The sequence below is a fragment of the Gadus macrocephalus genome, chromosome 23 (genome assembly GCF_031168955.1).
Source record: "Gadus macrocephalus chromosome 23, ASM3116895v1".
Lineage (NCBI taxonomy): Eukaryota > Metazoa > Chordata > Actinopteri > Gadiformes > Gadidae > Gadus > Gadus macrocephalus.
Window position 1 is genome coordinate 15,727,703 of NC_082404.1, and position 14,865 is coordinate 15,742,567.

The following is a 14,865-nucleotide window of genomic DNA, read 5'->3' on the forward strand; positions in this document are numbered from 1 at the left end:
CCATCATGTTGTAAATTATGGTTAAATATACTCAGTGATTGAGTTTAATTTGCATTTATTTTGCTAATGGATTATGATTTATTGACATTATTTTAAGTACCGGTTTTTGATTTTGAATATGCTTGATTTATTAGAGAATATTTAATAATTGATTTTGATAGAATTATTTGTATTTGGAATTTGGTTTTGAATGTTTTTATTTTACTATTTTCAGATATTTGGGGGTTGGCCTCCTCTGTATACTTGGCACTTATCTGACACTGGGGGAATGAATGTTGTTAAAAACCTATTTGCAACTGTGTGCCTTGCCATCCTTTGGGTTTGAAAGTCCGGTGTATGATGGTTACATTACCTTCACGTTTGTGTGTGTGTCGCACAGTAAGGTGAATTGATAGAAGACTTTTTTCGTTTTGAAGTATGAATCTAAATCCGACTCATCCCTTTAATTAAAATGAGGGAGGTCATTTAAGATCAAACACAGAGCTGAAATAGCCTCTCACTGTTGCCAAGAAGACCACAGGTCGCGGAACCTGCATTGAGTTTTACTAATTAGCTCAATTAGCATTGAGTTTTACTAATTAGGGATTGTGGTGGTTTAACTCATTTGAAATTTGGACCATGAGTAAACTGTTCCTTCCTTCAAAGGTCTATCATGGATACTTAACTGCAGTTCTGTGAGTATCCCAACTTAACCATGAAGATGAACTGCAAACTGTAAGTCATTAATATCTCATTACTCTTGGGCACATTGATGTATTTTGGCTTCCTGGTGAGTTAACCTGTTACCTGAAGGTTGATCTGAGTAGCAAGGATGTTTTATTGGTTCTTGGGTTACTTAGGGATTTGATTTATGTTGGTTTTAATGATTTGTTAAAATGGTTACAGGCTCCAAGTTATTGTTGTAAGCTGGTGCAATGGGTTGGGTTCTGACATCTGCAGTCTTCTTTCATTCTACTCTCCTGAGCTCTGCATCTTCATCACATGAGTGTTGCTTTACTGATGAGGGTGAGGTCTGAGTGAGCAGAGGTGCATACTGGGATACAGAGCTGTCTGAAGTCTACAGGTCTGTAGACACGCCCCCTCAGGGGAAACGGAGTGTTTGAGAATCTGTCGTGACGTCAGTTACATGGACTGGAATGTTCTTAAAGATGGAGACAGGGATTCAGAAGGAGAAACACCAGGGGGAGATGAGGGGGCTCCTCATCTCAACGGCTAAAACACAACTTCAGTCTGACAGAGAACCATGGAACACATTCAACAGTCCCCTCCAGGCATCGGGACTCCTCAGGAAGGTTTCATTTCCAAGGTCTTATTTGGGGCCATCCCCATATGGATCCTGCTCCTCAAGAGCCACCCCCCTCCACTGGGTGGTCTACTGAACAGATGACCTCCTTCCTGTCCTCAGGCTGACTAAAGCTGCACCGTTTGCGTCTGTGAAGGCCCCTCATTCAGGAAACCACTTGACTACAAAGACATGACTTCAGAGACGTTGAATCAACCTGGGACATATTTTGGAGACGCAAAGCATAATCCATCACCAATGTGGGATGCCACTGAAGAATGTTGTGCATAATTTTTCATCTCTGGAGAAGTTGGTTGTTCTGTTATGGGTGCCCTGGCAGGAGGCCTGGGGAGGGGGGGGAATGGGGAATGATGGAATGTTATTTGGCATGAGGTTTTTACCCTGCATGATTGTTTGGCCTTTTATGGCTCAGTGGTGTGTGAGTGTGTTTGGGTTTGACATGAGATGTAAGATTTTTGAGGGTTCTACTGTGTGTGTCTCCCACTCAAACCTGGCATGGGGTTCTACGTGCCTGGCCTGGGTTCTATGTGTGTGTCCGGCTTGCTTTGACCGTGATAATGTTCATACGGGGGTCTGTGTGATTGGCTTGGGATATTGGAATGGTCAACTAAATCATACCTGATGGACGGCCACACGTTTACTCAAGGGCCTCCAGTAGGCATGAAGAGCCCTGAGCGACGCTCCAGAGCGATATCCAACACACTGGGCAGGAAGGAGAGTATCCAACTAAAGTGTAAAAGGATGCAAGCGGCGTGTTCAGATCAGTGACTTCAAATTAGGACTACACCAATCAGGATCAATGGAGGATGGACACCAAAAGGAATTCCACAAGGAGAGTCTGACGTTGGAAAGGGACCTAAATGGATTTTCAAGATGACCTTCAGACCTGTAATGAGACGGCTCTTCCTACCTGGCCCGATTGATGGAGAGCCCTGTGGAAACCTTCACTGGGGCTTCAAGGTATAAAGAGGAGACTGTTTCAATGGTATTCCATGGTACTCTGAAGACCGTTGTTGTGTTCCACTGGCTGAGGGGAAGAACCCACAAATCTTTCTCTTGACCGTTCTCCTCTGAGAATCCTGGTGCCATCTTGAAGGATATTCCAGCTCATGTAACTGATGTCACGACAGTTTCTTAAACACTTGGTTTCTCCTGAGGGGCGTGTCTATAGAACGGAAGACTTCAGACAGCACTGTATCCCAGCATGTATCTCTGCTCACTCAGACCACACCCCCATGAGTAGGATGCAACACTCTAGTGATGGAGATGTAGAGTTTTATAAGTAACAAGGGAGCAGACTAAGGTGATTAGAACACAATGGAATGTCCAGTCTGTAAATCTTTAAACCATGAAGATGGTTGGATAGTTCAGGAATTGGGCTTCTTTTTATTATGGGCAGTCCTTTCACTCGGATGCCCACGATGATGCCCATGATTTGCTGTTGGTGATGAGGCGGTCAGGGTGACGTTGCAGGGCTATGGTCGGCTCTCTGCTCAACGTTTAGATTTGCTCTGTATGGTTTATACCCGGAATAATCTAGATAATTGTAAAATGTATACACGGTTTTGTATTGAATGATTTTAGTTTTAAAGTTGTTGTGGGACGTACATGGTAGTTTGGTTCTTCGTATGGTTTTGAGTGATATAACTTGTACACACCGGGTGCATAATAATGTAAAGGTACACTGAATAGTAATGACCAACAGCAACAAACAGATCTCCTCAAGGTAAGTCTGTTGGCTGTGTTTTAATGAAGACCATCGCTGGACTTCAGGATCTTCCTCCGTTCAGCTCAAGGTGAGGCGCTGGTTCTGTTTTTTCTTTGGTTGGTTCCGGCCGGAATGTTCGGATTCCAGTCGGACGGTTTGTGCTTCCCGCCGTGGAAGGTTCTGAGTGCGGTCACTTGATTTAGTCCCAATGGTTAGCATAGAACGTTGTAGTCTTGACAACCATAAGAAACCACCTGGCAGTTTGTTGGACTGGAGTCCCCTGAGGGAATCTGGCGGAACGTTCTGGATTGTATTTGCGTAACCTCGAGCCGTTTCCTATTCTATTTCAGTCGGTTTCGATTGGGAATTGTTGCCCCTATCTAAAACAACTTAAGTCTGATATTAAATACATACTCATGCGTACGTCGTACAATATGTTGATAAATTCCGATGGTTGCGCCGTACTTTTAACCACGATGACGTGACGGGACTCTCACTGCGTACAAAACGGCGTTCTACTTGCGGGCCCATTTTTGACATCAGGGGAGGCTGAAAATCATTTCAAGGTGGAAGCTAATTTGACATTTCTTCAACGGAACCCAGCACCTGAATATGGCTGAGTATATTTGATTTAATATCGATACTGCTTAGAGTTCTTTGTTACTTCAACTTTTGTATGTTCTTAATATCTGCTGTCATTAATTGCCACAGAAGTTAAACCCTACCCAATGGAATGACGTTAAACAACGACTTTGGTTCAGTTACCAACTTCATAATATCAAAGCTAAAATACACATGTTACAATAGAAGATACTCTAGTCTAGAACTGTACAAGGTTAAAAAGGTAACATGTAGTTTGTCCCAAGGTGTTTGCCTCCTCACCCAGAGCAAGACCTCCACCTCCGCACCCAGAGCCAGACCTCCACCTCCTCACCCAGAGCCAGACCTCCAACTCCTCACCAAGAGACAGACCTCCACCTCCAGTCAGAAGTCCTCCAGAACAGGTCAGTGCTCTGTGTGAGTAGTCTTCTCAGGTCAGTTTCAATGCATGGCCTGAACCACTTCTTTAAACTTGTGGAAAGCTCCGTCTTCATTCCCGAAAACGGGATGCTCATGTCTGGTCTCAAGTCTTTTCTAGCCTTGAGTTATAAAATAATAGTTCAATCAATTGTGCAACACTTTCGGATGAGTCAATTAAGTTTATTGTTGGGCAAATGCTGATATAAACCTGCTGCTGTAGCTGAACTGAGAGGCTGGGGACCAGAGGCTTGTGGTGCCAGGGTGGACCGGAGACTGAGGCTGGAGACCAGGGGCCCACAGCACCGGACCAGAGGGTAACCATCACCAAGCTCATCTGAAACACTAAAATCCACGGTAGTTTAGGTCTAGTTTTGATCATCTTATGACTTTAAATCTGTGCCAAGCTGTGATTTTAGTTAATTTATACGGGGGTTATGTAGTAGTCATATGAGCCATTAATGTTACTAGTGCTCCTACGACCGTAGTGGATGAATTGCTGAATGCGACAATCTGCAGACATTGTCTAATTTAAGTGTTTAAATTTGTATTCCATTTTACAAGTGAACCTCAGATGCAGGAGGTGGGGTGTGTTGCGTCACCAGGTGATTTACTGCTGAGATGAACTGGGTTTGTAACCAGACCAGGAATCCATGTCTGGAGGAGCCGTGCTGATGGAGGACCCGTGCTGAAGGAGCTGTTGGAGGAGTCGTGCTGAAGGCCCTGCCTGGTGAAGGACCTGCCTGGTGAAGGACGTCTGTCATGGGGTAGATGGAGCTTGACTCGGAAGTGATCATCACTGCTACCACAAACTACCGGCGTTTGTACCATATATACCAGACGACTACATCTGTTTTACCACATGTTGAAGCAAGACTTCCGCTGTTTTTCCAGACTAGCTGTAAGTCCACACAAGAAGCGAATTGAGCGACCAAATCGCCGGAAGTCATTCACTTTCTATGGGCAAAAGCGACCAAAGCGACCAACGCTACCAGCGGCCAAAGTTGAGCGACCAGAGTGTCAAAAAGAAGTTGAAAACTTTTTAACTTTATGCAAATGACTATTATTCGCTTCAGCGGCCAAACACTGACAGCCAATCGGAATGTAGACGCTCTTCGCTTGCGTGGATCCCAGGGAACATCGGCAGGCACTTTGGTTCCTACCTACCTTTATTCACTCACTGAACAAAATGTCGGCTGAAGTATTAATCGCGGCTGTAACTGGGCACCCGGTGTTGTACGAACCCACCCTTTTTCAGTTCAGAGATCGAAACGCCATGGGGGTTTGGATATCAAGTGATGATAAGCGGGAGTATTTATAGGCTACATCTAGAACGTTCGTATTTAAGCGGGAATCATTTTAATTTGCTCTAAATGCCACCAATCTAACCAACCAATCGCGTGTAGCATGCTTTAAACAAAACCAAAAAAAAATTGAAATCGTCACATAAACAAACTAATCGACAAGACGAGGGATAAATGACAAGGGATATATCTCTTGTCTTTTATCCCTCTATTCCCCACTATTCACGGAGCCTGAGGTGAATAATTGTTAATTAAATAGTCTAGATAGATAGATAGCCTAGTCAAGTCTTTATTAATACCAAACGACACAAATCGTCGGGAATCCATTTAGGTGGTTCGGCCCACACAGGACAGTAGCCTACAAGACCACACAGAACAAGTCTGACTGGACATACACACAATACATCACATTAAAACTAGACACGCGTTGATAGATAGATAGACAGAAAGGCCTAGATATATAGATATATTCCATTATTTGCCTTGCGGAGCCAACCAGTCCTGTGCACGTATGCAAATTAGCCATGTGCGACAATGACTATTTGTTTTGAATGCAACGAATGAGTGCAGATCATGATTTGCAGATCCAGATCAGTGAAACATATTTCAACTACTACAGCACGCAGGGTTTTTTGTTCTCGGTTGTAATTAGCCTACATTTTAGGATTTTTTTTTATATTGGGGGGAATCCCTGTCCTACTTGTTGTCGAAGCACTTTATCGAACAAGCAAAACCGTCTCGGCAATATGGCCAAGGTGTATGGGAGAGTTCACTATTTGATATGGCTGTCTGTAGGGCCTACTAAACGCATACGGCTCCTTTTAAATGCTTCTGCATAATTGAATTGTACGTCATGAGCGACCAAAGCGAACAGAAAAATTCGTAGGGAAACTTTGTGAGCGACCAAAGCGTCTTCGCTCCTGGTGTGGACGTACAGTAGGACTCTGTCTGAGGAGAGCTGCTGGAGGAGCTGAGACGCTGGAGGATGACTAGGAATCGACCAACAAGGATTCCTCGTAAGTTTGTTTTTAGTTACATGGTTGACTTAAAGGACAAAATACAGCTGTTATGCGTTAACCAACTACCGCTGTGTTTTCTTACTAGAACGTGTTCCTGGAGAGGAGGCGAGCTGGTAGGGGAGCCGTGAATCTGGAGGATGAACATCACTCTACAAACAAGGATTGTAAGTTTGTATTAACCAAACAAACCGGGAATAAAGGGCTTAAAAATAAGACCAACTACATGTTCGTTACCAGACTTTGGGGCCAGACTCGCTCTGTTTGTTCCAGACCACGACTCTGGCTGTGGAGAGCTGATGGAGGAGCCAAGACTCTGGAGGACGACATCGCTCCACCAACCAGGATCCTCGTAAGTTTGCCTAAAATAAACAGTGGACTTGTTGTAACACAGGATTAGTTTGTCCAGTACAAGTTCCGGCATACTATTGTGGTTGTTTACCAGACAAACTACAGCTGCTACTTTGTTATTAGAGCCCAACTACTCCTGTGTTTGTGACCTTACATTAGAGCCCAACTACTCCTGTGTTTGTTACCTTTCATTAGGGACAAAGTACTACTGTGTTTGTTACCTTACATCAGAGACAAATTGCGTTTCTAACCAGACCAGGAATCTGGAGGATGGAGATGGAGAAGCCGTACATCTGGAAGGAAAATCCTGAGGATCACCAGCACTCTACCATCAAGGATTCCTCATAAGTTTGCATTATCTGGACATGGTGGACTAGGTAGGGGGTTGGGGTTTCAACTCTCAAACCAATGGTGCCGGATTCAAGTCCTCAGAATACAGTGATGTGTCCTTGAGCAAGGCGCCCTAAAGCCTGACTGCTCCTTAATGACTTATCTTTGGTTCAGATAATGTTGCATCTTTTGAATAATGAACCTAATCAATGTCCTTGTTTGGTCCGGGCAGACGCACCTGAGCTGAACCTCACCTGATCCTGTTTGGTCGGGGGTAGACACACCTGAACTAAACCCGCCCTGATCCTGACATCCTGCTGGTCCCGTCTCCTCAGTTCATCTGAGCCTTGTCCTCCAGAAGACCTGCTGAGCTCAGCAGTCTGAGGCTGATGGATCACTGACCTCCAGTGGGAGTGATCTTCTTGACCTCACTACTTCACTACTCTCTACTGCTTCCTCTTTTCTTCCTTCTCTCTGGTTCAAATCTTTACACTGAAGGCGCGTCTTCCTGCCCTCAGAGAGTTTAGCGTTAGGGTTGAGAGTCAGGGTTTAGAGTCAGGGACAGAGCTGGTCAGGGAGGACTGCTTTTACACAAACCTCTTCACTTGCTTTCGGAATGGTGGTGACATTTCGAAAAGATTAACTTGGAAAATGTTTTCCTCTGCTTTCCTTTATAATATTGTATTACATTTCTGTCAAGTGTTTTTGTTTTCATATATTAAAATCCCACATTGACTTCTACATGTTTGGTGAGGTTCATTTAATTGTCCTTTCACTTGGTTAGTGTCAAGCTAAACTCCTGCAATACATTTAATATACATGATTGTTATTCAGCAATGTTCACATAATCCATTTTGTAAAAATATGAAACCTCCTTATTGCTACTAAATCCAAGCCTATTCATGTATTTAACAATGTACATACTGCCCCGCAGGCCATTCTCTGCTACTACAACGCAAATGTTGATTTCCTGAGTGGTAGACATTCCTGGGGCCGGGTCGCCACATATGGTGGAGAATCGACCGAGGACTCGACCAAGCTACGGACCATTTTTTTGAGTGAACGCCAGCCTCCAAAGCAGCCTTGACACAGCCGGAGACGAGGCAGCGGGAGCAGCTCCGCTTCAGGAGGGGCGCCGCTCCAACATGAGGCCCCGAAGCTTCAAAGGGTAGAGGAGTGTGGCAACCCGGATCCGGCCCAGCACCCCTGGAAGCAGTCTACCCCCAGATGGCGCCATTGAGGGCGTTGGAGCGGGGGCCAATTGACTAAATGCAGAGCACCTGAGGAACAGGTGGAGAAGCAGGGCTTGAATAGCCTGCTTCTCCACTCAATCAGGGCTCTCAGCCATGTGGCTCGGGCAAGGAGAGACAGGTTCTCGTGGGTTAGGACCGTCGATTCCTCCCAGGTTTCTCGTTGTGTTATTTTCAGTATGAGACTTTTTGGATTAAACGGGCCTTTTTGCCCAGTAAAGTTGTGTCCGGTTTGGGGAGGAGGCGGTTCACTGGAGAAGGCGGGTTGCCAGAATATACAGTACATCGTTTTTCAAAAAGTCTTTGAAAATGGCTGATTACAACTTTATAGGCCTAATACCAATAAAATTATCAATATTAATACATAACAATTGGTGTAATCCGTTGGAGATGGTTTTATTTTAAATCTGTGTAGAAGACAATTCCACTGACGGTACATTAAGATAATGGACGCATGTTACAACTCATCCATTCATTGCCTTTAAAGATGAATTTAAGTTTCGTAAAAGAAAATAGTGGGATCATAAGGATGACAAAAATGTCAACGCTTTTCAAGGGACCAAACAGAAATTGTTTATTTAGTCAGAAAACGTCTCATTCCCATTAATCCAGATACATGTTTCTTTGCTCTTGGACGTGTGCTCTGTGGTGTGTCACCAAGGTCGTCCATGTTGCTGTTGTTGTTGTGGTGCTGAAGTTGCCTCGGTTGTACCCATCACATTGTCCGTTTGACCTTTTCAAAGTCTTTCTCTGTTGCAGAATAAAAATATCCTCCCAGTCCAACTCAGATGAAGACACCTGGCAACATAGCGGCAGACTGTAATCCCAGCAGAGAACTCAGAGGTCAGAATCAGCCCCTACAGACCACACCTACTCACCTTTTACACACCTCAGCCTCACTCCTGAAGCTGGTCAGTCCCTCCTACAAAGCACCCCCCCCTTCCCCCCCTTCTACTGTTACACCCCTAAATTACAACGTAAACAAGGATCCTGGCTCCTGCGACGAAGGTCTTACCCTGCTGTGTCTGATGGTGCGGTAATAAGGTCAGGAGGTTGAACCCGTTATCTCACAGAGGAACGACTTCCGCCTCGTGCCCACTGCACCGTCAGTCAACGGACGTGGGAAGGCGTGGCTGACGGATGGGGGAGTAGTCTTTGCAGAGGCATCCGTCAGCCAATCAAATCGCTTCGCCGGGTTCTTCTCGCTTCTTCCTGCTTGTTGCGATGCAAGATTACCCGCTTTCCCGCTTTCCAGTATCGTTAGAGCCCGAGTCGCGTCACAGTGCTTAAATTTGCATACGCGATCTGATTGGATGACGGAACCGTCGCTGCTGAAAAAGTTGAACATTTTTCAACTTTCTGACGGTGGCGAACGCTCCAACTGAACGGACGGATCCACAATGCATTGCGCGTCCGTCCCCATTCAATGTCAATGGGCAACGGTCAACTGACGGAGGTAGTGGGCACGGGGCGTTCCTGAGAAGAGGGTTCAGTACTTTGGTTGTTTGAGCTCCTTCCTCGTCCTTCTTTGGCCGAGAAGTAACAATGTTATATTAATAATAGCTTCATAATCCTATTTGTAAAACTACACAGTCCCACATCACTCATAAATAACCCAGAAGTAACCTCCCCACCTTTCTCAAGAAATTCTATAAAAATTAAAATGTGTAGTAAACATGTTATTAATGAATGCTGAAAGTAGTGGTTTTACCTTTATCGGTTATATGATATATAAACTGTTGATGGCGATGATTAAAATGATAACGGGATCCACGACTCCTAAAATGATCCCAACTGTGCTAGAAGATCCCTCTGAACAGAAAAAGAGAATGTTGCTTATTCTTTCAATAATAATAATAACACTCATAACAATGACTGCAATACACATCCTAATACCTTCACATTAAACATGTTTCAATCACGTTGTCTAAGGTGGCTCCTCAGTTACTGGTCCAGTTAACATGGCTCAGTAAAGAAGACAATGGAGACCTTTGCCTTACCCCCCCATGTGTTGTAAACAGAATGTCGCTTTTTCCCACCACAGGTGTTTTAGCATCACACAGATTGCTTTTGTATTTACACCAAGAGCCTACCTACAATAGGGTCTTCCAATATCTTAAGTTCAATGTGGGTTACGTCTTCTTCGTCTGCGTACCTGAGAGTACACCTGTACGTCCCTTCACTCTGGGCTGATGAGGTCACATACAGCAGGAGGCTGCCTGATTCAGACAGGTCTCTTACATGCTGCTGCCACTCTGTTTCCACCACCTCCTCTTGTCCTGGTTGTCTTCTGAGGATGGTCTGGTTGTGGTTGAAGGTCCAGGTGATGTCATCGAGCCCCGAGGCGTTACAAGGGAGTAACGCCTCACTCTTGGAAAGATTTTCCATTGGAGCTGAATTAGATGGACACACAAGTGAACAAACGATCAGACATATAAGATATTGTTATGAAATCTGCAGAGATTTTGAACCATGACACCATTTAACCTATTTTGACCAATGGAGAACACAAATCCCAGACCAATGATGTCAATGGTCCAACCTTCTGCCAATTCTCAGCGGAAGTGGAGTAGACATTGCAGACCAAAATATTCTCACGATAAAAATATGAAGCAGTACTCTCTTATGTTAGCTATTCCTGAGTGTGACGGTTTCCCCTTAAAATGCAACCACTCGAAATTGGATTGCAACATTTCTAATCAATGCTTTGCTACTGACTGTTGTTTCTCTGATAGTCAAAGACTTACGGTGTAACCTCATCGTGGCTTTCCTTGCACTGTTCATTTTGGACTAAGCAGCTGTATGTCGATTCTGTGTCATTGTAAACAGTCCTTAAGGAGCCACTGATGTCATAGAGTCCCTGGTCATCTTCATGGACCTCGGTTGTGTTCTGGAGGACAGTAGCCGGGCGAGGACAGGTGACAGTGTTGTTCAGTAGCACAATGTCCACTCTAGTAACAGGAGCTGCAACGACATGACACCACATTAAAACAAGAAACTAATAGTTACTATGCCTCATTTGGTTTGCTGCATTTACATTGATACTGATATCAATGGCGTAGTTAGGTATTATTGCTAACCACACCATGAACATAAGAAAACATGTACCAAAATACACACACAACTGACATGGGAACGTTGCAATGTTATTTTGTGGTTGAACACGAGGAACCGGCAAGGAACAAAGGAGGTGAACCAGTATAATTGGGGAGAGAGCGATCGGGGAATGAGTTGAAGGTGGGAAGACGGACAAGAACACACAGGTGAGGGGAAGGCCATGAATGCAGGCCGGAGACGGGAGGTGAGTGAACAGTCTAGCGACATCTGGTGGACAAGGGGGGAACAAACCCAAAACAACACAAGGACAAGGAAAGATCATGACAATGATTGTTTATAGGCCCTGGGGCAAAGGCAAAGGGTCTTGTGATTGTTTAGTACATGTAGAGGGAATACACACATTTTTACATTATAACCTGATCCAAAAATGAGTTATTTGTAAACAAACTCAGGTTGGTTTGGCGACCTCATTCAGTTTCCAAAAAGTAAATCCGGTTTGACATGGCACACCCAAAAGGGTGAATGGAAAAAACAAACCAATCCAAACTACAGGAGAGGAGGAGTGGCCCTGCAACAGGAACCACAACACCTTTCTTCCTCCCCAGATCATGTTATCGTTCCAATGAAGTGAAGTTGAGTCGTCAAGCTGCAGACTGAGAGACCCAAGAGGCACGAAGGAAGAATAAGATGGCAGAACTCAATGGTGTTCTGGTCCGAACAGCCGTGTTCCTCATGGTGGAGGTCCTCGTTCAGGGAGGTAAGCTTGACTAATATGGAGACATTACCTTATTTATGATTTTTTGGGGATTATTTGGAGATCTAAAGGTGAAAAGGTAAAGGTAAATCTACACATGGGGATATGTCTCACAATATCGTTGACATTGTAATTATGCCATTTTGTCACCATTGCTGATTAAACAATTCTGTAATTTAGAGAAAACACGCGTAATATCCTGTGGATTTTTTTATGTCCGTGTCACAGAGCGGGATCTTCTCAGACACTGATTATAACATATCACAATATAGTAGGCCTGCTACTAGATACAAATCATAGAGACACCATTGAAAAATTCCACCTGAGGATAAACCCGCCTGAATACTGTGTTTTGCAGTCAGTCATTCTAAGTATTGGTTTATTAAGGTTTACCTACAGGTGTGTACTGTTGTGAGATAGGAGTAAAAGAGGTTAGGGTTAGGGTTGCTTGTCGGTGGACGTTTGGTCTATGCATCACATGGTTTGCACTAAGGGTTTAACTTCTAAATATCTATCAGTATGACAATATGCTATGGCAGCGGCTCTGAAAGGAGAATGCTATATGTCAGACTACTCAGACCGTAGGCCATTCGGAGGATGAGATATATGGGAATATTTTAATTTGTTTTATAGATTGTATTTTTGTCCTTGGTTCCCAAATGGAAAAAATAATTACGATTCTTATGTTGCTTTCATTAATTGCATGTTATTTATTTAACAATGTAGCAATGGAAAAATATACGGGTGTTACTGTTCATCCCTCAATATGGATCCCCCCTATGTTTTTTAAAATGGTATTGACCAGGTGCTGTTCAATCTCCAGACACCCCGGTGGGCTGTGTGTTTGGGGGCAGCTGTGTGCTGCCTTGCCGCTTCCAGCCAAACAGTGGTACGATCCTCCACTGGGTCAAGAAGTGGGATGGGGAGGATGTTCAGGTCCACTCCTGGTACCGGGACCAGGACCAACTGGTATACCAGGACCCTCTCTACGAGGGAAGGACCTCCCTGATCTCAGGGAGCGACGCATCCCTTCGTCTGGCCAGGGTGAACCTCCAGGACCAGGGCAGGTACTTGTGTTTAGCCAGCACTTCAGAGGACGACTGGATGACCAGCGTCACCCTGACAGTGAGAGGTGAGCTCAATTTACATTTGTATAGGATTCCATCCTATAAATAAATATATATGTTATATTGAGCAAACGTTAGCTGTTTGAGTTTCTTGTTTTAACGCGGTACCATGTTGTTGCAGCTCCTGTTACTAAAGTGGACATTGTGCTAGTGAACAACATTGTCACCTGTAAGTCTGGAGGAATCTATCCAAGACCAGAGCTCACCTGGTCCGTCAGTCCTCGCCCGGCTACTGTCCTCCAGAACACAACCGAGGTCCATGAAGATGACCAGGGACTCTATGACATCAGCGGCTCCTTAAGGACTGTTTACAGTGACACAGTCTCGGCCTACAGCTGCTCAGTCCAAAATGAACACAGTGCAAGGAAAGCCACGATGAGGTTACACCGTAAGTTTTTTAATATCAGAATGGCAACAGTCAGAAGTAAAGCGTAGATTAGAACTGGTGCAATACAATTTTCAATGGTGGCAACTTAAAGGGATATGTCACGCTCGCTTATTGCTAACATAAGACAGTGCTGCTTCAAATGTGTCTTGTAAACATATTGTGGTCTGCAACATCTACTAAATGTCGTCATGGTCCAATTAAGATTTCATAACAATCTATTGTCTGTCCGTCGGTCTGTGTGTCCACTTGTGTGTCTATCTTCATCAGCTCTAATGAAAAGTGTTCCGAAGAGTGAGGTGGTACTCCCGTGTTACGCCTCGGGGCTCGATGACATCACCTGGACCTTCAACCACAACCAGACCATCCTCAGAAGACAAGCAGGACAAGAGAAGGTGGTGGAAACAGAGTGGCAGCAGCATATAAGAGACCTGTCTGAATCAGGCAGCCTCCTGCTGTATGTGACCTCATCAGCCCAGAGTGAAGGGACGTACAGGTGTACTCTCAGGTACGCAGACGAAGAAGAAGTAACCCACATTGAACTGAAGATACTGGAGGACCCTATGGCAGGTAGGCTCTTGGTGAAAATACAAAAGCAATCTGTGTGATGCTAAAACATCCGTGGTGTGAAAAAGCGACATTGTGTTTTCAACACTTAGCTGATAAGCCACCTTAGGCATTGGGTTTAAAACATTGTTATCTAGGTCTTGTTTAATGTAAAGGTGTTAGGATGCGTCTTGCTATCATTGTTTCTGTAACTTTTTTTCCCCTCAAATTCGGTAAAAGTCATACTGCAGCCTAAACCGTAAGTGGACAGCTCTTGAAATGTTCAGGTATAGTTACCAATAACCCCCTCTACCCATAAACCCAAATTTGTGGTACTGCACCCAAAGGTGGCGCTTTTGTTAAAAAAATCATGAATTAGGCTTATTTCTCCTCACCAGATTGACCTGGACTGGATAAAACCCTGTGTATACTTTTCCCACAATTTCATATTAAAGCTAAACATGATAAAAAGATCAAAAAATCGCCACATCAAATCTTTAGACTAAGCCTCACAAAAATCATAGAACAAAATTTGTTTTACTTAGTTCCATTTGAGAAATATTGGCCAATAAAGTTGGAGCAGTTAGCCCATTTTTCTTACATGACCATTTTGTTATTGTATAAAAAAAAACATAAGACTATTATTAGGTTGATACCAATGCCCCCCACTACTAATAAACCCAAATTGTTTTTCTGCACCCAAAGGTGGCGAACTTA

The 14,865-nt window shown here is 44.2% G+C and overlaps 1 protein-coding gene and 2 long non-coding RNA genes across 6 annotated transcripts in view; 2 read left to right on the forward strand and 1 right to left on the reverse strand.

The window, feature by feature from the left end:
- The window catches only part of LOC132452740 (NACHT, LRR and PYD domains-containing protein 3-like), a 274,895-nt gene that overhangs the window by 233,809 nt on the left and 26,221 nt on the right, over positions 1 to 14,865 (forward strand). The gene's annotated exons all lie outside the window — the stretch shown is intronic.
- The window catches only part of LOC132452777 (uncharacterized), a 150,739-nt gene that overhangs the window by 86,968 nt on the left and 48,906 nt on the right, over positions 1 to 14,865 (reverse strand). The gene's annotated exons all lie outside the window — the stretch shown is intronic.
- LOC132452766 (uncharacterized) lies at positions 1,583 to 7,770 on the forward strand. 4 transcript variants are annotated; one of them, XR_009524488.1, is made up of 7 exons: positions 1,583 to 4,015; positions 4,252 to 4,345; positions 4,593 to 6,348; positions 6,437 to 6,515; positions 6,622 to 6,700; positions 6,931 to 7,076; positions 7,262 to 7,770. It is a non-coding gene; the product is annotated as an uncharacterized LOC132452766 (long non-coding RNA). The 4 variants fall into 4 exon arrangements; XR_009524489.1 differs by having other exon boundaries at positions 6,954 to 7,076; XR_009524491.1 differs by having other exon boundaries at positions 4,634 to 6,348.